Source organism: Zonotrichia albicollis, chromosome 2 (genome assembly GCF_047830755.1).
Source record: "Zonotrichia albicollis isolate bZonAlb1 chromosome 2, bZonAlb1.hap1, whole genome shotgun sequence".
Lineage (NCBI taxonomy): Eukaryota > Metazoa > Chordata > Aves > Passeriformes > Passerellidae > Zonotrichia > Zonotrichia albicollis.
Genome location: NC_133820.1, coordinates 29,874,054 through 29,891,082, shown reverse-complemented (window position 1 = coordinate 29,891,082; position 17,029 = coordinate 29,874,054).

Genomic DNA, 17,029 nt, shown 5'->3' with positions numbered 1-17,029 from the left:
CTATTTCTCTTCTCTAATTTCCATACTTTTAATTAATACTTTCAGCACAAGATTATTCCTGTTTTTCAGCTCTCCTGGTGTGCTTACTGCTCTAGCTGCTTGCCTGCTGAAAATTTCAGCAGATCATATTGAGACAACTTCTCTTTGTTACCTGCTTTAATTAAAAATGCCCGTTGTGAAATGAAATTTCATATTGAGCCTCACTCATATAGCAGATTTCTACATTTATTTCCCATATATCTACTAAAGTTATTTTAAAAAATAATTGTTACTAATCTGCCTGGTAAGGGTATCACATTTAGCACTTCACAAGATCTTCTTTAAAAGTAGTAAAAATGGCAGGATGTAAATATATTTGCAGCATATTCAGAGCACTAAGTCACTGCTTCTGAAGGTCTAGTGGATTCTCCATCATCTGTGTATTTTTTTTTCTTCCAGCTACTGTGTCACTGTATAGTTTCCTGTGGAAGTCAGGCATCTGTGCAGAACTGAGAAGTCTAGATACTGCAGTGGATTTTAATTGTGGTCCCGTTCAGCCCCTGCATCCCAAGTGTTTTTTGATTTCCCTGTGTATGGCTAAAAAACTCATAGAGAGCCTCTGTCTCCAAGAAAGAAGTGCTTTATACAATCACCAGCCTGCTTTGTCTGATGGGCACCCAGTGCACTCAGAGACTCTTCCAGCTTTTCTTGCTCTGTTCTGTGTATTCCTAGAGGCAGATCTGGGTTGCTTTATGCTCACACGTTGGTATCTGCTTTTACACATGGCACACTGACGGCGGAAGGATATGGACAGCAGCACATCGAGGTTATCTTGGAGAGTCAGTAGGTGAAAAAAGGAATCAGGCTAATCATAAGTGGAGAATCTATTAGTCAGTCATCAGGACACACTTCTGACTTAAGACCTCCTGGTGTAGTAAGAAAGAGCTGCTCTGTGTTTGCCCTCTTCATTCCTGAGGGCACTGACATGGGCCACTCTCAGAAAAAGTGGTGATGGACTGCACAGATCTTTAGTTGGAGTAAATTATATTGCTTATGGTGATTATGTTACACATATATTAAAATCAAGGCATGATTTATTGCTGAACTGCTGCACTTTGTATGGAAGAAAGGCATCAGGGCAATCTGCACAAAGGTATGGCATATGTGTTGGTTTTGTTAAACTTATCAGTCTCAGGCAAAGACTTAGAGTAATGTTTAGAGTAATGTTTGTGCTATGTCGATTTTGAAAATGCAATCAGCATTGTAATGTTTTGTAGTTTTTTAATATTTCAGTTTGAAATACTACTTTTTTGGGTAGTCTTACTTATAAAGTGTACACTCCAGGTTAACTGCTTCTTGCTTATTTCCTTCTATCTGCCTTATGCATATTTGCAGTTGCACAGTTATTGTCTGGAAGCACAGAAAAAGTTATGCTATGGGATCTACAGAAATATCACATTAAATAAACCTCTAATTATATAAATTTTTAAACAGTTAAGTCAGTACTTCTTGTCTGCTGAAAACCAATTTCTTTCTCTGTGTTTACCTGATCACTTTCCCTGGATGACTTCTGAATCTTTCACTTCACAAGATATCTGCTCTTGTATGAGCTGTGTTTGCCTTGGAAGACCATGTAGATATTTAATGAGTTTAAAATCTGTCTTATCAGAGGAGAAGGAGCACCCTGGCAAGGTTTGCTTTTAAAGGAAGCCCCCTTCACGGTCCCTCCCACAACCCAACAGTAAAAAAGGTCTCACATTAATTTTGATTGGTAAATACGTTTGTTCTACACCCATGAAGCATAAAAAAATGTAAACTGAATCTAGAATGAATACCCCTGCAATTTCTTTCTCAAAGATAATGATTTAGTGATGAAAGCATAGCTCCTATTGATTCCAGCATGACATCTCTCACAGGCTGAGGGCCAGAAGCCTCACAGGGGAGCCTTGCTTTTATTGATCAGTTTTGTCAATGGTGTCCCATAATGCAGCACGTCCCTCCTGAACTACTTTCTTCCATGACTGTGTTCCTTGTAGCTTTCAGTGTTGCTCCAATAGGCTAAAAATAAGGACACTCTTTGCTGGGAAATGTTTCCTGGCAAGAAAAATGTTGCTACCTATTTGAGTGCGGAAATTTCTTCATAAGAAACAGCATTTGCAGTTGTCAAGTCTTAGAGAACATTTGTCAGCTACTCAGATTCATTAATTAGCCAATTAATTTCCTTAACTTATTCTTTAAGGAGCTATGAGTTCAATGACTGGAGGTTTGTAAAAAAAGAAGTGTAGAAGGTTTAAATTTGCAGCACACTTACATAAGCTGAGAAAGCGCTCTGGGCATCAGATCTGAAGGAGAGGTCATTTCCAGCACACAGTGGCAATGACTGGAAGTTGGAAAGTAGGCAGTAACCTATTTTTCTTGTTCCACTGTTCAAGAATCATATATCTGTCACACCCAAGTGTGTGACTCTGCAAAACTTGTGCAAATTTGTGGGTAGACTATTACTTGCAAAGATTGTGTTACTGAAGTGAGTTAAATGTAATTCAAAATAAGTCACATTTATAACTGCAGATTGTCCAAGATATTGCAATTATTGACTCCACTTGGGCTTTACTAAGACAAAATAATATTTTACATTTTTTTCTAGCAGATTTTCAATCATTATATAAAATATTTGCTTGGATTAAAATAAATCCTTCTTAGGTCTAGCTCCTGTATAATGTGAACCTACAATTCATAAAATTTACAGGAAAATATACCTCTTTTGGGGGATATGGGGGAGGGGGAAGGTGTGTGGCTGTGTTTGTGTGTAGGAAACTACATGTGAGACTTCTCTTACCTCTGGCTATCTGAGGGACAGGCTACCAGAGGCAGAGCTGGGGGGAGGTAAAATATCTTCTAAAACAATTTTACAGCCAAAGAAAACATGAAGTGGAGGTAGACTTCTAGACCAAATGCCAATACTTTTATCTAAAGTTAGATGTAGCTCATATCTCTCTTCTATAGCTCCTGTGGCTCCACTGTACTTGGATAAATTAAATATCAGGAGCACCTCTAAAAACTTCCACACTGGGACAGGGGATAATATTCCTTTTGCTGTCTTTCTGTGCTCACCTACAGTCTGACAGTGATCTCTACACCTGAGCTAGTCACTCTCCAGATATCATTATAGCCACGGGCAAAGCACAGTAATGCGTTTTGAATGCTGTTCATCTGGTATATGTTGGTTATTTACTTGGGGTAGATGTGAATCCCACCCCAGAAGTGCTTTTTTCTTCCAGTGATTTTCAAGGCAGCCTGAGGCAATTCTTACATGGTGCTGTTATTGCAGGTGTGTATGTTTAGTCAGATAAATCCCATCGAGAAAAATACAAGTGCAAAAAGTTGCTAAAGGAAAATATTGCCACGGTTCGTGAGATAAAAGCCCACGGGGTCAATAGATGGCAGCATTGTAAATGGTAAAGCAGAGCCTTCTGTCTGAAACAGCGGCACAAGGGAGCCTGAGCTGGCTGCTCTGGAGGAGTAAAGGATCGGCCAAATAGCCCTGCCTCGTACCAATGGCGTGCTGAAATGTGCCACCTCCTCTCACCTTCCAGATGGCACAAAGTCTAGCTTTTTCTTGAAAGCTAACAAAAGAATCTTGAACCAGTCAGGTTTCCAGAGTCCGAAAAGGAAAAGAAAACGGAATATTCAGCTAACTCTTAAATTTCTGTTCCTGGATGCTTAACACTGGAACATGCAGCATAGCAGCTTATGATGATTTATATGAGAATTTTGTGTAGTAATTGTATTCAGTATGTACACACAATAAAACATTATAATCTGATATTTTCATCTTTCTTTGAATTTAATTCTTCTGATCCTTAGTAATTGGTTTTATTTCGTGTGTCATTGTTATTTTGGCATAATTATGCAAGAGCATTTAGCAATTTTTATTAGGAACTACAGATGGCATAGTACTGTTTCTTTTATATGGAAAAAATGTAAGTGTTTCACATTTGTCATTATTATTTTTAACTGGGAAAACATTAATATTGCCAGAAGTGCTTTAAATTCTGGCAGTCAGCAGGTAACATGAAAATGTCATGGTAAGACTGAAGACTGCAAAGACATCAGAAGATGTGGCCAGGTTTTGATTCCTTTGCCCCCAGAGAGACTCTGCCTTGGATCAGGTAAGAGTTGTGCAGCCAAATGCTGTGAACACAGCAGTGGGGGATGGGAGTAGATTTCCTGGTAAATCCTTTTGCTCTGTCTGGCTCCCACCCCTTCAGCAATTCTCCTGCCTTAAGTGCTGCTGCATACAAAGTGTGTGATATCAGCTGCTCCTGCCTCAATGTAGCCACAAGAAAGAGTGCTGAATCAAACTGCACTCTACCTATCTTCATTATTTCCCTTTCTCCTTCCGATTTTGTAACATTAGAAACTCTAAAAAGGTTCCCAAATGCATATAGGATGCACACATACTGAAATACCACCTCTCCTAATTACTAGAATCTAGTCCACAGAACTCATACAGGTTAATTCCCTGGACTAATATTTAGTCCACTCAGTTGTCTGTTATTGTTAAAAGAATTTTCAAATTACTTATGACCAATGATTACATAATCTCCAGCATTTTAATGCAGCATTAGTCAGGGTTTGTTTTGTTGTGTCTTGTTTGTTTGTTTGTTTTCCTCTCTGATAAACATGGCATATTAGGCATGCAACTGGCTTCTTAAAATAATTTATAAGTTTTTATTGGTTTTATTTGTGCACTGAATGTCTTTATTGGTTTTTGAAATATTATGAACTGCATGAGAAGTATGGATAAGCAGATTTCACCAAAATGAATAGGCATCTATGTGCGTTTGTACAAGTCCTATGGCTTGGGATCAGTTTTTTCCATTATTGTGCAACTGTTAACTTCTGCATAACCTCAAAAATAAACCTTTGATTGAGAGGTTAATCACAGAAGAGCTGAATAACACCTTGAATCCAATTAAAATCTATCAGTTACATACTTAGTCAGGTCTTGTAAAGGCTTGATTTATTAGCATTGCCCTCCATCTTTCCTCTTTTCTTCCTTTCTTCTGTTATTTCTTGTAGCTACCTGTTGTGTTGACAGCTATTAACAATGGCTGCTTGTTTGAGAGCCACAGCTTGCTCTCACCATGAGTTGTGATTGCAGACTGCCCCATTGATGGTGTTTCCATGACCCTTTGAATTTTCCACAATTGTAAATGGCTGTTCTCAGTTCAGTGGGTGATAATAATTCTACAGAAAGCTGCACTGAGATCCAGAGGCAACCACAGCATGCTGGCCAATCTCCCTGCTCCAGGAATTCTTTCACAAGGTGTTATCTATATATCTATATCTATATCCTTGGCTATCAGTGGCTTTAGTCACAGAGGCTTTGAACTGACACTAGAAGGGCACTGGGAAGGGATGCAGAATATAGATTGGTTGTGTACTCATGTTCACCTGCTCCAAATAAGGGGAGGCTGCCTGAGTCTGCATTGCTCTCAGACTGAGAACAAGATGCCTGTTACACTGCTCCAAAAGCTACAGAATGTTCTGGGCACAATGACAGGAGATGGCAATGACTCTTGAATTAGGTGCAAAGGTGGACTGTAACCCAGCAAAGTCAGTGTCAGCAGGTTCTTCTAGCAGCGAAGGCTTTAGATAAACCACTGGCTCTGGGGCCAGCACAGCCCTGGGAGGCACAGCTTTCATGTAGGAGTGACTTCTGAACTCTTAAGTACCCTGTAGCTGAGCAGCTACACGTGGCTCGGTAGTATCAGGGATCTTGAGGTTTTTCAGGGTAGCTCTCTAGGGATCAACATTGGATCTGTGAAACTTGAAGCTGACTGAGGAGCTGACTAACAGGGAGGAGAGGAGAAAAACGACAGATGTTATAGAAGACAGGTGCATGTCTTTTAAGTCCTTAATTCACAATGTGGGATCCAAAGCTGAAAGCCATGTCTGTGGTTTTCTGTTCAAACCAGGAAGGCAGTTGGGTGTCCCAGGGAGTTTCCTGAAAAACATTTGTACTGCTACCTGTGTTTGTTCTATCAACTTTAGCCTCCCAGCTGTAGTGCCTGTACTTCCTTTATAGTCATTGAAGTCCTGCATCTCCAGGAGACAGAAATCACATCTAGCCTCTGAGCTGAGCTCTCTGGCTGCCTCCAATGACCTTTGAGCAGACACAGATACAAGCTTAGGTACTTCTGCTGTGTATTTAAAGGTAGGTGAGAACAAGTGAAGAAACTGCTGTGTGAAGGGATCTTTATCTGCAGCTGTTCTCTCAAAAAACAACACATCTCTCTTTCTTTTAGGTGACAATGAAATGAATGTGCCCCTTCTGATTATCGAATAGCCTGCTGAGTACATCACTTCCTTAGAAAATGAAATGTCTGGGCTTAATTCCCTTCTAAGCCTCAGAGGCTTAATACTTACCCCCATGAGAACAAACAAATCACTTACCTCTCACTGACCTTGAAAACCTGACTCCTGCTTACAGGCCAGCATCAACATTTTGTTTTCTATTCCAGCTTTTGTGTGTGTCCACAGACATTGTTTGGCAAGCCACTCTACTGGCTTAGCCGGGGATACTACAGTGCTCCAGACACAAATATTTTGGCCAACATAGAGAAAAAAAAACAATTTAGGGGAACAAATAGCATTTTTGTTGCAGTAGGAATGACTAATGGGAAAAAAGTTAAGTATTTGGAGCATCATCAGTTTGTTTTACTTCATTTTTCTGGTCAGGAATTGGACTTAGCTCCTCTGTATAATTACCCCCATTATGTTATTTCAGTGAGAATGCTCTGCTGGGTTGTTGTTTGCATGGAAACATTGGCTATTGCTCCCTCAATGTAGTTTGTCCTTGTGCAGAAGTACCTGAGGACTACCACAGTGATGTCTTCCCTAGGAATGAGGGCATAAGAAGGGAAACGACATTTCTAAAAAAAACTTATGTGAGTGCTGAGGAAAGTGAGTCATGTCAGCCTTGCCTTCAATATATTCTCAGCTCTTAGCCATGGGATCTGACTGTTGGTGATCTATGGGAAGCTGATTTCTGCTTCTGGGCAGGAGAGGTGAAATCTGAGTCTTGGAAATGTCAGAAGCACTTGTTTATGCATCACATGGTAAATGTGTGGGAAAATCTCTGCTGTTGAGGTCTACTCAGGTTGGATCGACTCTTTATGGGGATACTGATTTGTGTATAGGAACACCAAGGCAGCTTGGAAATACGGGATTTACACTACAGCAGATCTCCAGCAGCCAATTTAGTTCTAGAGTTGGCTAAGCCAGTGCTCTGGAGTTGGGCTATGCATAGATAACACCTCAGGAACCTTTGTACTTACAGCACTACAGAAACTCCAAGCCAATGGATCTATCCTGCAGATTTCCTCCACCAAAAGTTCCCAAATCAGAAAAAAGAGCTTTTCCAGGAGATCCTACCTGCATGCAAGCCCAAAGGAATGGCCTGCATGTAACATGTAGATCCTGTTGATTTGTGAGGCATAAATTCCCATAAGTCCTGAAGGCTTCCCTTAATCTTTCTCTTTCAGATCTGAATAAAAGGTGCACAAGAACGTTAGGTATGGGAAATGCTGGTACAGAATAGTGTTGAAAACTCTTAGAATATTTTGGCATGTCTAAATTAAATGTCTTTGTACAGAAGCTGGTTTTATAACACTAGAAGCAAATGTATTTTCCTTTGAGAATTCATTAATTGCTTCTTCTGAGTCTCATTATCTGGTTGTACTTCACTCAGACATTCTGAGGATCCTTGAAGGATGGGAAAATATGAACTTTTAAAGAAGCTGGATATATGTCACACTGCTGTTCATCCTCTGTCCTTTTAAGCTTTCTGCTACTTGAATAATTCTGGTATTGTTTCCTTGGTCTCTGTCAATGTTGTCTATGAAACCTTGGCATCTTTCTCAGAAACAGGTCTTAAATGTAGGAGCCTGAACTAGCCAGGAACAATAATGATCCCTTAGTTTCCCTCAAACATTGTTACACATTTCTTCTCAAAGTTCTGGCTGTGTGGAGATGCGAGTGGCAAGTGGTCTAGAAAATGGTAATGCTTTGTTACCTTGCACAAGAAATCAGAACCAGAAGGTCTCCATATATACACATACTCCAGTTTTCTCCTTTGGACCTGTCCTTGGGCTTGGAGTGCCCAGAATTATCTTTCTGCAGCTATGAGAACTCTTTTCCTTCAGGGTCTCTGTCCTGGCATGTAACTATCTTTATGCCTCCTCTCCTGGATTCATCTCTATCTCTTATACTTAGACCAAAATTTTCTATGTCAATTAAAACTTCTATTGGCCTTTCAAGGTTATCTAGATCCCCACTCCATAACTGCCTGCATGGTTACTTCTCTCTTCATTTTCAGGTCTAGGAAAGCAGCTGGCCAATGTGTTAATGAACATTTTGGACCATGAAATGTCCATGTGAACAGAGGATGAAAAAACCTGTAATGAATTCAAGAACAGTTCAACCATTCTGTGGTTTTCATACTGACTCCTTTTATGGGGTTAGCCTGGAGATGGGGAGAGCCTAAATTGGGCTGGATGAATGCTCTGGGAGCCCATAGCTTCTTCCCTAACATTCTCCCTTCTGAAGATTCAGTGGGCTCTTCCAACATGAGACTGTGAAAGAAATGTATTTATTGCAGCTGACATGCTCAGGATCTCCTTGCTCTGGTCTGAGATGTGTGTGAGAAGTTGCTTGGAAGACCTGATGCACAGTCCCACCCCATGGCCAGAAGTGATGTCTGCGATGGTGCACACAGTGACCCTGGTAGAGGAAGGGCCTTGGTAATGCCCCTGAGATGCTGCATGCGTGGTTTTATGAGTAACACAGTTAGCAGTGAATAGCTGCCCAATATCTCCATAACAGCTTATGTGACATGCTGGCAGAAAGATGGCATCCTTGCTCAGCTAATAGCCCTGAATCACCATCCTTGAGAATTTCAGTACAAAATAGAAATGAAGAGGTAAAACAACCAATGGCGAGCAAAGGAAAATTCAGTATGTAAAATTAAATTGCAGTCTTCGTGACTTAAACACAGGGAATTCATCATATCAAACTATTTTCAAATTGTACCAACAGAGATTACACAAATCATTGCATAACAATTTACAGCCAGTCACACTGAAATAATAAATAGGCACAAAGTTTTAATTTCCTGGTCCTTTTATCCGTAAAGAACTGAGCATTTAAATGATTACTGACATCATCCTTCATACAACTTCTGCAGAGCAGTCAACAAAGAAATAATGCCCTGACTACATCTGTCATACTGTATGGGATTGGGCCAGCATTCAGTAGTGACCCTAAAGACTGTAAAGACTGTAAAAGGCTTACAAGTGCATGTGTTGCCTTTGCAGATGTTTGATGATAAATTGAGGTGGCATTAATTCCTAAATAATTAATTATGAATTGTTCATTCATTCTCTTAATTAAAAAGTTCTTCACAAGTTTTATCTTCCTTGTTTGGTATCCTATGATTTACTGCTGAAGGATCCCTCTGTTAAAAGAGAGCTTGCTATTTCCAGAGAGAGTCATATAGAATGAATAATGAAGTACTTTTTATTAAATGATTGTGAAAATCAAAAGCTCACTACCAGTATTTCATGCAGGGTTTATCTTAGAAGAAAGGAGATGCACATGGGATTGAACCAGTGTGACAAGAAATCTTCAGCAGTAGAGATGATAATCTGCCTCTACAAAATGAGAGACGTGCTGGTGTGATAAATAATACTTGCTTTGAAAAGCAAATGCAATACTTGCTCATTGAATTTTCCAGGCTTGAATGTACACAGTCTTACAAAAAAACCCACTTGCTTCACTTCTGTTATTTCTTATTATACTTACTGTAGGTTGTACCCAGAAACTGCATCAAGCTGCCATACATACTATACAGACACCAGATACACAAACCAACCACGAATATGAGCACTGCCCTATTGTGGAAAAGGAGACAGAAATTATTATTTGTACTGTAAGTAGTTGGAAGGTGTTCAAATGCTGCTGTAATGGATGCAATATGATATAAGTAGATAGATCCAGAGGTAGTTCCAGAGATTTATTCCTGAGAACATAATTCCAGTCTACACATCAGCATTCTGTCATACATTTTAAAAAAAGAATAAAAGCTTCTGCACTTGCATTGTTATTTTACAGGTTTATGGGGACATTATAAAACTTCTTCTTCAAGACTTTTTTTTTTCACTGTATAGAATACTATTAGAATACTATTCCTAGGAAGTAACAATTTATGAGAGTACAAACAGTGAAAATCCTCTCAAAATCTTTCTGACTGGCTTAGCTTGTACAGAATTACCAAGGCTTATTTTATTACTATTGATTTAATGGTGTTAGGTTTTCAGAAGGTATTTTCATGAATGAATGCAACCATGTTTATAGGTTTTATCCTTTTTCAGAACAGCTAGGACCTGTTCTTACTTTGAACAATATGGAGGCCATGCTCTCATCACCTAGAATTATGACAGTTTCCATAGAATCTTTGTAGTACCGTATTAATCCTCAGGTCAGTTAACACCTTTCCTTCCAGCTGCAGTTACTTTGACCTGACGTCATTTACTCTCCCTGTTTCAGAAGTTGGATGGTTGAACCAGCCCTGAGGATTGGTCAGGAGAAAGCAAAGAGGAGCAGTGTCTACCTGCAAGTGTGAGTGTGAGAGGAGGACAAGGCAGCAGTGTGACAGCATATTTATAGGGCAGCAGGAGGAGATGGCAACTGCTGGTGCTGTGTGCCAAGGTCTGAGTTATCTGAGTATGAGATGATCCTCAGAAGAGTTTGTCCTACCACACAGAGCTGCTTGCTTGGAAATTAATAATTTTTGATGCATCAGTCTAGTTCCAGCCCTGTGGGTTGTTAACAGGATACAGCCTGCACTACATACTTTCATTATCTTTGTATCCAGGAGTTTCAGGGGCTGTGTGGCCCAAGGGTACCTCTGATCACTTTGTTGGCCATAAGAAAGACTGACACTTTGACATCCTTTGGTGCCATTACAAAGGATGGTGCAGCTGCAGTGAAGATGGGTACTGATGGTCACTATGATGATCACACTCACTGTGGTGAGCAGTGATAATGCACAGGGCTGCTACCTCTCCCTGGCCATCAATCCAGCCTGGATGTGGGCAGTCCTCTCCCTGGCCATCAATCCAACCTGGAGGTGGGCACTCCTACTGCTTCCAGAGGACTTTTTACTGCTCTCAAAGGGGTCCTGACCATTGTTTTTGGTCAGGGGATGTGAAAGTGGCCAAGGGAAGCTTACATCTTATTGTGTGTGGTTGTTCAGGTGAGGCAGTGCTTCTGCTAGAACATTTTCTGTGGTCACAATGGAGACCCCAAAGCTGAATTTCAAAAGCAGAGTTCTAGGGTGCTGCTCTGACTTCTCTGTAAGCATGTTCTTCCTAAAGTCTGTATTGCAACAAGCCTTTCTGGGTGAAAACATGCTGTATAGGTTATGTAACATCTTCACAGAATTCCTTAAACTTTTCCAACAAAAGTGCTGGTAAAACCAAAAAAAACCCCATGCAAATCATTGTATCATAAAGTTTTAAGAGATTAATTTCTTTGCCTTTTACTCCTTTCTTCTCATTTATCTTGTTACTATTCTCAGTGCTCTAGAATTTACAGAAATCTGTGATTTGATATTTTTCATTTTGAAATAGAATGCTCTGTCTTCTCTTGGCATCTAAATGCTGCTCAAAATTCATTGTGTTACATTGTCTGGGCATTGCTTTTAAGACATTACATTTTTCAAACTCTCAAGACACATAGCTTTCAAATTTTTTAGTTTAGATGAATTTTGGCTCATTATATCTTCCTAAAATAGATGTAACTGAGATCACAATGTCTTCATTATCTTGTAATGATTATAGAAGTCTTTCCTTAGCACATTAATACAAGTTACAGTCTTTGACACATTTATAAGAGTTATCAACTAATGAGATACAGCTTTCACATGTATACAACTGGGCCACATTTCATCAGCCTTCATTAAACAAGAAAAATAGGAGCACAAATCTAGTTGGGTTGTGCTGATGCACAGTCAGAATTTCTTCTCTTAATATTTCCTCCCTCTGCTACTTCAGGAATTTTGATGACAGAATTTAGAAGATAATAATCTAAAGGATATAAAATGATAAACCTTTAAAAAATAGTTGTGAATACCAGTTCTATTTAAAATATCCAAGGTGTGAGTGGGGTCATGAGGGGCAGCACAGGTGTAGGGTGGTGGTGGCAAGGGCACATTTCTGCTGGGAGATGTTGGTGGAGCTGGTAGGCCACACCAGGAATGGAAGCAGAAAGGGATAAGACCCAATGATATGAAGAAAAGAGTGGGTTTTTTGAGTGATCTGAATAGGTGTAGAGGGAACTGGCCAAAAAGTGAGGTGTTAAGACCTGGGTGAGGAAAAGTGCCAGGAACTCCTCCAGGAAGCTGCAGCCCTGACAGGTATGCAGAGAGTTGGGATGGACAGGGTTGGCACAGCTTGAACTGGAAGGATTTGTTTGGAAAAAGAGTTGCTACATTTGAGAAGGCAGGGAGAGACCAGCAGTTTGGAGGGGCAGAAGCATAAGCCGGAATAAAGGTAGCTATATTTATAAAGGAGGTGGAAGTAGGAAGGTAGACAAGCTAACAGGGAAAGAGGAAGGGGACCCTGATGTAAATGCTGCATAACTTTGGAAATGAAGTTGTCGCCTCTTCAAAATTTTTGCTATAGCTGCAAAAATAATAGCATGCTAGCTTTCATCACATCTTTTTTGAGGCACAGTTTGACAACAAATGAATTTCAGAGGTTTAATTTCTTTAAACTGAGAATCTCACTTTTTGTCCTTTTCTAAAATGCCCAGTCCTGATGTAGGCCAAAGTATCTTTCAACTTACATTGACAAGAGAAAATTGTCAGCTCAGATGGTCATTCAAACAAATTATTGTATGACCCTACAACAAGAATGGGCATAAAATAATCCATCTGTTCACAGCTGTTTCCTTGACCACGAACAAGACAGCTTTCATGATCATGCTCTAAAACATAACAAATAAGCTGCACAGGAAACTGCAAAAAACAATGACATCAAAGAAGGAAAGCTGTAAAAAAATAAATCTTTATTTTTCAAAGCCTAATTATATGAAATCTGCTGCTCAAGTGCTTGAAAACTGTGCAATAAATAGCTAATGTCTAAATACCCTCAAACTCAGCCATCCCTGAGAAGTGCATCAATGTGTGTTCCTGCATCAAATTCAAGGACTCTCACAAACAGACAAAAACCCCAAGATGATTCTGCATCTAACTGGCTGTGGGGAAAAGTTTTACAAAATATCTGTGGGAACAGCTTCCAGTCTGGGTAAAGAGGAAGAAGACATTGATGCAATTATTGTTTGATTTTCTCTGTGTTCTGCCTTCTGGTTTCTAAAGAATTTCTTTGCAACTGAGATATTCCTGGGGCAGAATTGATAAAGTCCGACTGTTTCAAAGCAAACAAACATGGGGAATTTCTGTCACAAGAGTTTTTGTGGGTGTTTTTTGTTTCTTATGTTTTTTTCTAGTAAAAGCATTTCAGAATAAAATGGCATGATTCCTTTTTGTGGATTAAAAACCCATAGCAATTCAATGAAATTATTACAGTTCCCAGCAAGAACATGCTGTTGGGTTTTTTTGTTTTTCAATCAGGCATAATCATATCTTGCAGCAAACACTTGCAAGATAATCTGCTGGAGAGCAGTAAAACAAAGCAGGAATCATCCCCATCAGAATATTGTGCAACACAACCTGTTTTATTGGCATTACCTATAGCAGTAGTTGCAGCTTATTTAGAAGTGGAAATGGGAAGCTGAGGTATGTTAGATATCAATGTTGGAATACCTGGGTTATTTCCAAATGTTGCAGTGCAGAGGACTTGCTCTGAGTATGCTTTGTCAAGGTCTGGGTTTTACATTTGCTCATAGTGTGGGTTTATTAAAAAAGAATAAATTTCCATTTGCTCCAGGTAAACACATCATTGGCTTTGAAGAGCTGTTGTTTTCCACCCAAGCAAGCGATTTCCTTAATAAATATTTTGTTTACTTTGGCAGACATCAACATTTAAACAGCAATCCCTCTACATCTATAAAAAGCGCAGCAACCCAGGGCTTGTTTTTCTCCTATGTCCCCTCCTGGACCTATCCTACTTTTTTCCTCTGTTCTTGCCTTGCTTCTCTTAGCAATAACTTCTCTAACTTCTAGATCTTCAGGAAATCAGGCTTATTCCACAGATGTTTCTCTGTGCTCTGTAAAGAGGGAGTAGAGGCCATGGTCAGCACAATCTACAGCATCCTCCTGAGCAAACTGCCTTGATGCAAACTGGCCCCTGGAGCATGGAGGCATTTGAGAGCAGAGATGCTGATGAAAACAGCACAGCTGAGTGCTTCCTTGGAAGTGGGAGCATTGAAACCTGGCTGGATCAGTCTGGTAGGAAATAAGGTTAACATCCCCAAGGGCATCAGTCCCCACTCTTTTGTGGTGTCATTTACACAGGGTGTAGAAGAATGTAGAATACTGAGGACCTTTCTTCTTGTGGCATTGAGTCCCTGGGTTGATAGACAGGGACCTTCACCTGTCATTTTCATCCACTGGTCAGGAGCTGGGCTGTGTATAAGAATCAGACCAATGAGCTGTCTAGACCTGGGAGTGTTGAGTTCCCTCTATAAGAAGGCTCTCAACAATAAAATAAGCTGTTTGTCACATCAAGCATTGGTGTGTGTATGTTGTCCCTGTCTCCAATCACTGACCCCACAGAACACATGAATTTATTAACACTATACTTATTAATACTGATAAATATCAGAAAATCAGAATCAGACCTTTATTACTTTATCATGTTAGATAAACCATTGTGCTCTGAACCATTTTTTTGGCTATGCTTTCCGGTGATAATTACAGTAAAAAGAAGGTGATGGAAAACTTTGCCTGAAGCATTTTTCTCCCTTTCTTTTTCTTCCCTCTCTTTATTTAGCACCTTTCTACAAACACTGAGTATTGCATGATGAATTTTAAACAGTCAAAGAAAGGCTTATTTAGCTAGGAAATGTCAATAGAACAGTATTTATGTGGCAGCATAACATATATCTGTTCAATAAAAACTCAACCAAGGGTCCTGTCTGCTGGTGGAAGAGCAGTAAATGGAGACACTCAGGTTCAAAAATCAAAAAAGATCCTCTGAAGGCTGCAGAGCACAGCTTCTTGAAAACCAAGGAGTGTTTTCTCCCCACTCTTAAAACAACTCTAAGAGTGGTAGTGACCCTAATAAAATATTTCTAAAATGCAATTTGAGAGAGAACATGAAGAGCTGTGTTTACCCACTGTGCCTTTTTTTAAATAGCATTTCACTTTTCCCATGAGTACAGAAGTATGTAATTCCCTTTCTTTCTTTCTTGGTGTTAGATTTCATTTTGTGTACTCCCTAAAGAGGGAGTTCAATTTTATCTTAATAAAATTTTGACTTGAGGACTCCATATGGAGTCCAAAGTACTTAATGTTCCCAAGAGCTGATCTGAAATAAACCAAATGAAATAAAGATGACCAAGGAAATAGTCTCGTGACACATTCAGCTGACATTTTTTTCGGTTTTGATTTAATTTCCTGTAAAAATTTTGACCATACACCCAGTACTCAGCACTGCAATAAATGCCAGTATCTTGCACTCTCAGATAGTGTCTTGGGCAGAAATTCATCACCTCTTGCTCTTTTTTCAGGAGCAGAAATGAGGCCAGGTACAACTCTTAGGACTGGAGCAATAGAGATGGAGCTTCCAGCTCTATCTGCATCAGTTAATGGAACTGCCTGTGAGTGCTGCCAGGTGTTGTTGCTGCATGATGTGGGCACTGCACCCACCCTCCTCTCTAAATGAAGCTGCTGTGTGCCAGCTGATTGTCTCTGCTGCTTTTTGAACCGTAACTGGAAACTTTGGATGGCATTAGCTGAAGTGCTCCTGAACTGCACCAGAGATCACTAACAATTTAATGGGCTAAAGAATGGAGCCTGGCAGTGCTAAACCTGAAATGTGCCTTGGTGCTGTTTGATTTAGAAGAATAGGCATGGCCTTTCTAATTTTCTGCTCTCCACTATTAAATGCCTCATCAGTTAAATGTTGGATTTATTTGGTCATGCTTTACTTCTAAAATCAGGAACTTCCTGCTCTGTTTCTTTTCTCATAGACATGGCTTATTTTCTTGCGCACCCTAACCTCATTTCACCCGTTCTCTTTCTACTTTGACAACTTATTTGGCAATTGTTGAAGTAAGAAAATATTTTTTCCCACATCCCTTAAAATATTGCCATCATCCATGGATAGTGCTGAACTCTGCTCTTCATTCACCAACAGTTGTCTGGTTCTCAGTATATGAGAATGCTGCAAAACTCATATTTTTCCCTTCTCTTCTGGTGCTAGTAAAGGGCAGGCTGAAAAAGGTAAAGACATACTTTTATTTAGGCTAACATTTTTTAATTCTGATTAGAATCATCCAGAGTGAAAGACAAGCTCCCTTTTAGGACTTTAAATAAATAATGGCACACAGTGGCCCAGCCCGTCATCATTAAACACACTTTCACAGAGGGTCGTGAACTCCATACTGGCCTCATTAAAGCTGTGAAAACTCCATCAATGCTTATGTTTCTGTGTAATGATTTAATTAAATTTTCTCATTGCTGGAGCTTGTCATTATGCCAGTGATTTTCATGCTGATTTCCTAAACTCACAGAGTTTTGCTCAAATCTAAATAGTCCAAAATTGGTTATATCAGTGTGTAGTCTCTGGCAACATACGAGACCAGAATAAGCAAGTGATTATTTGGAGGGCTGGGGGGATTTTCTTAGTTTTGTCATTCTACTTAAGGATTTAATTTTCCACTCTGTTTCTTTTATTCTTTCTTTTGAGCAGAATACACAGTAGACTTTCCAACCTGTGATGGCAGCCTTAGAAAACTCCTGACATGTAAACAGGAGAAGCTTGGACTCATTACTATGTACTAGATAAAGCTGGACTTA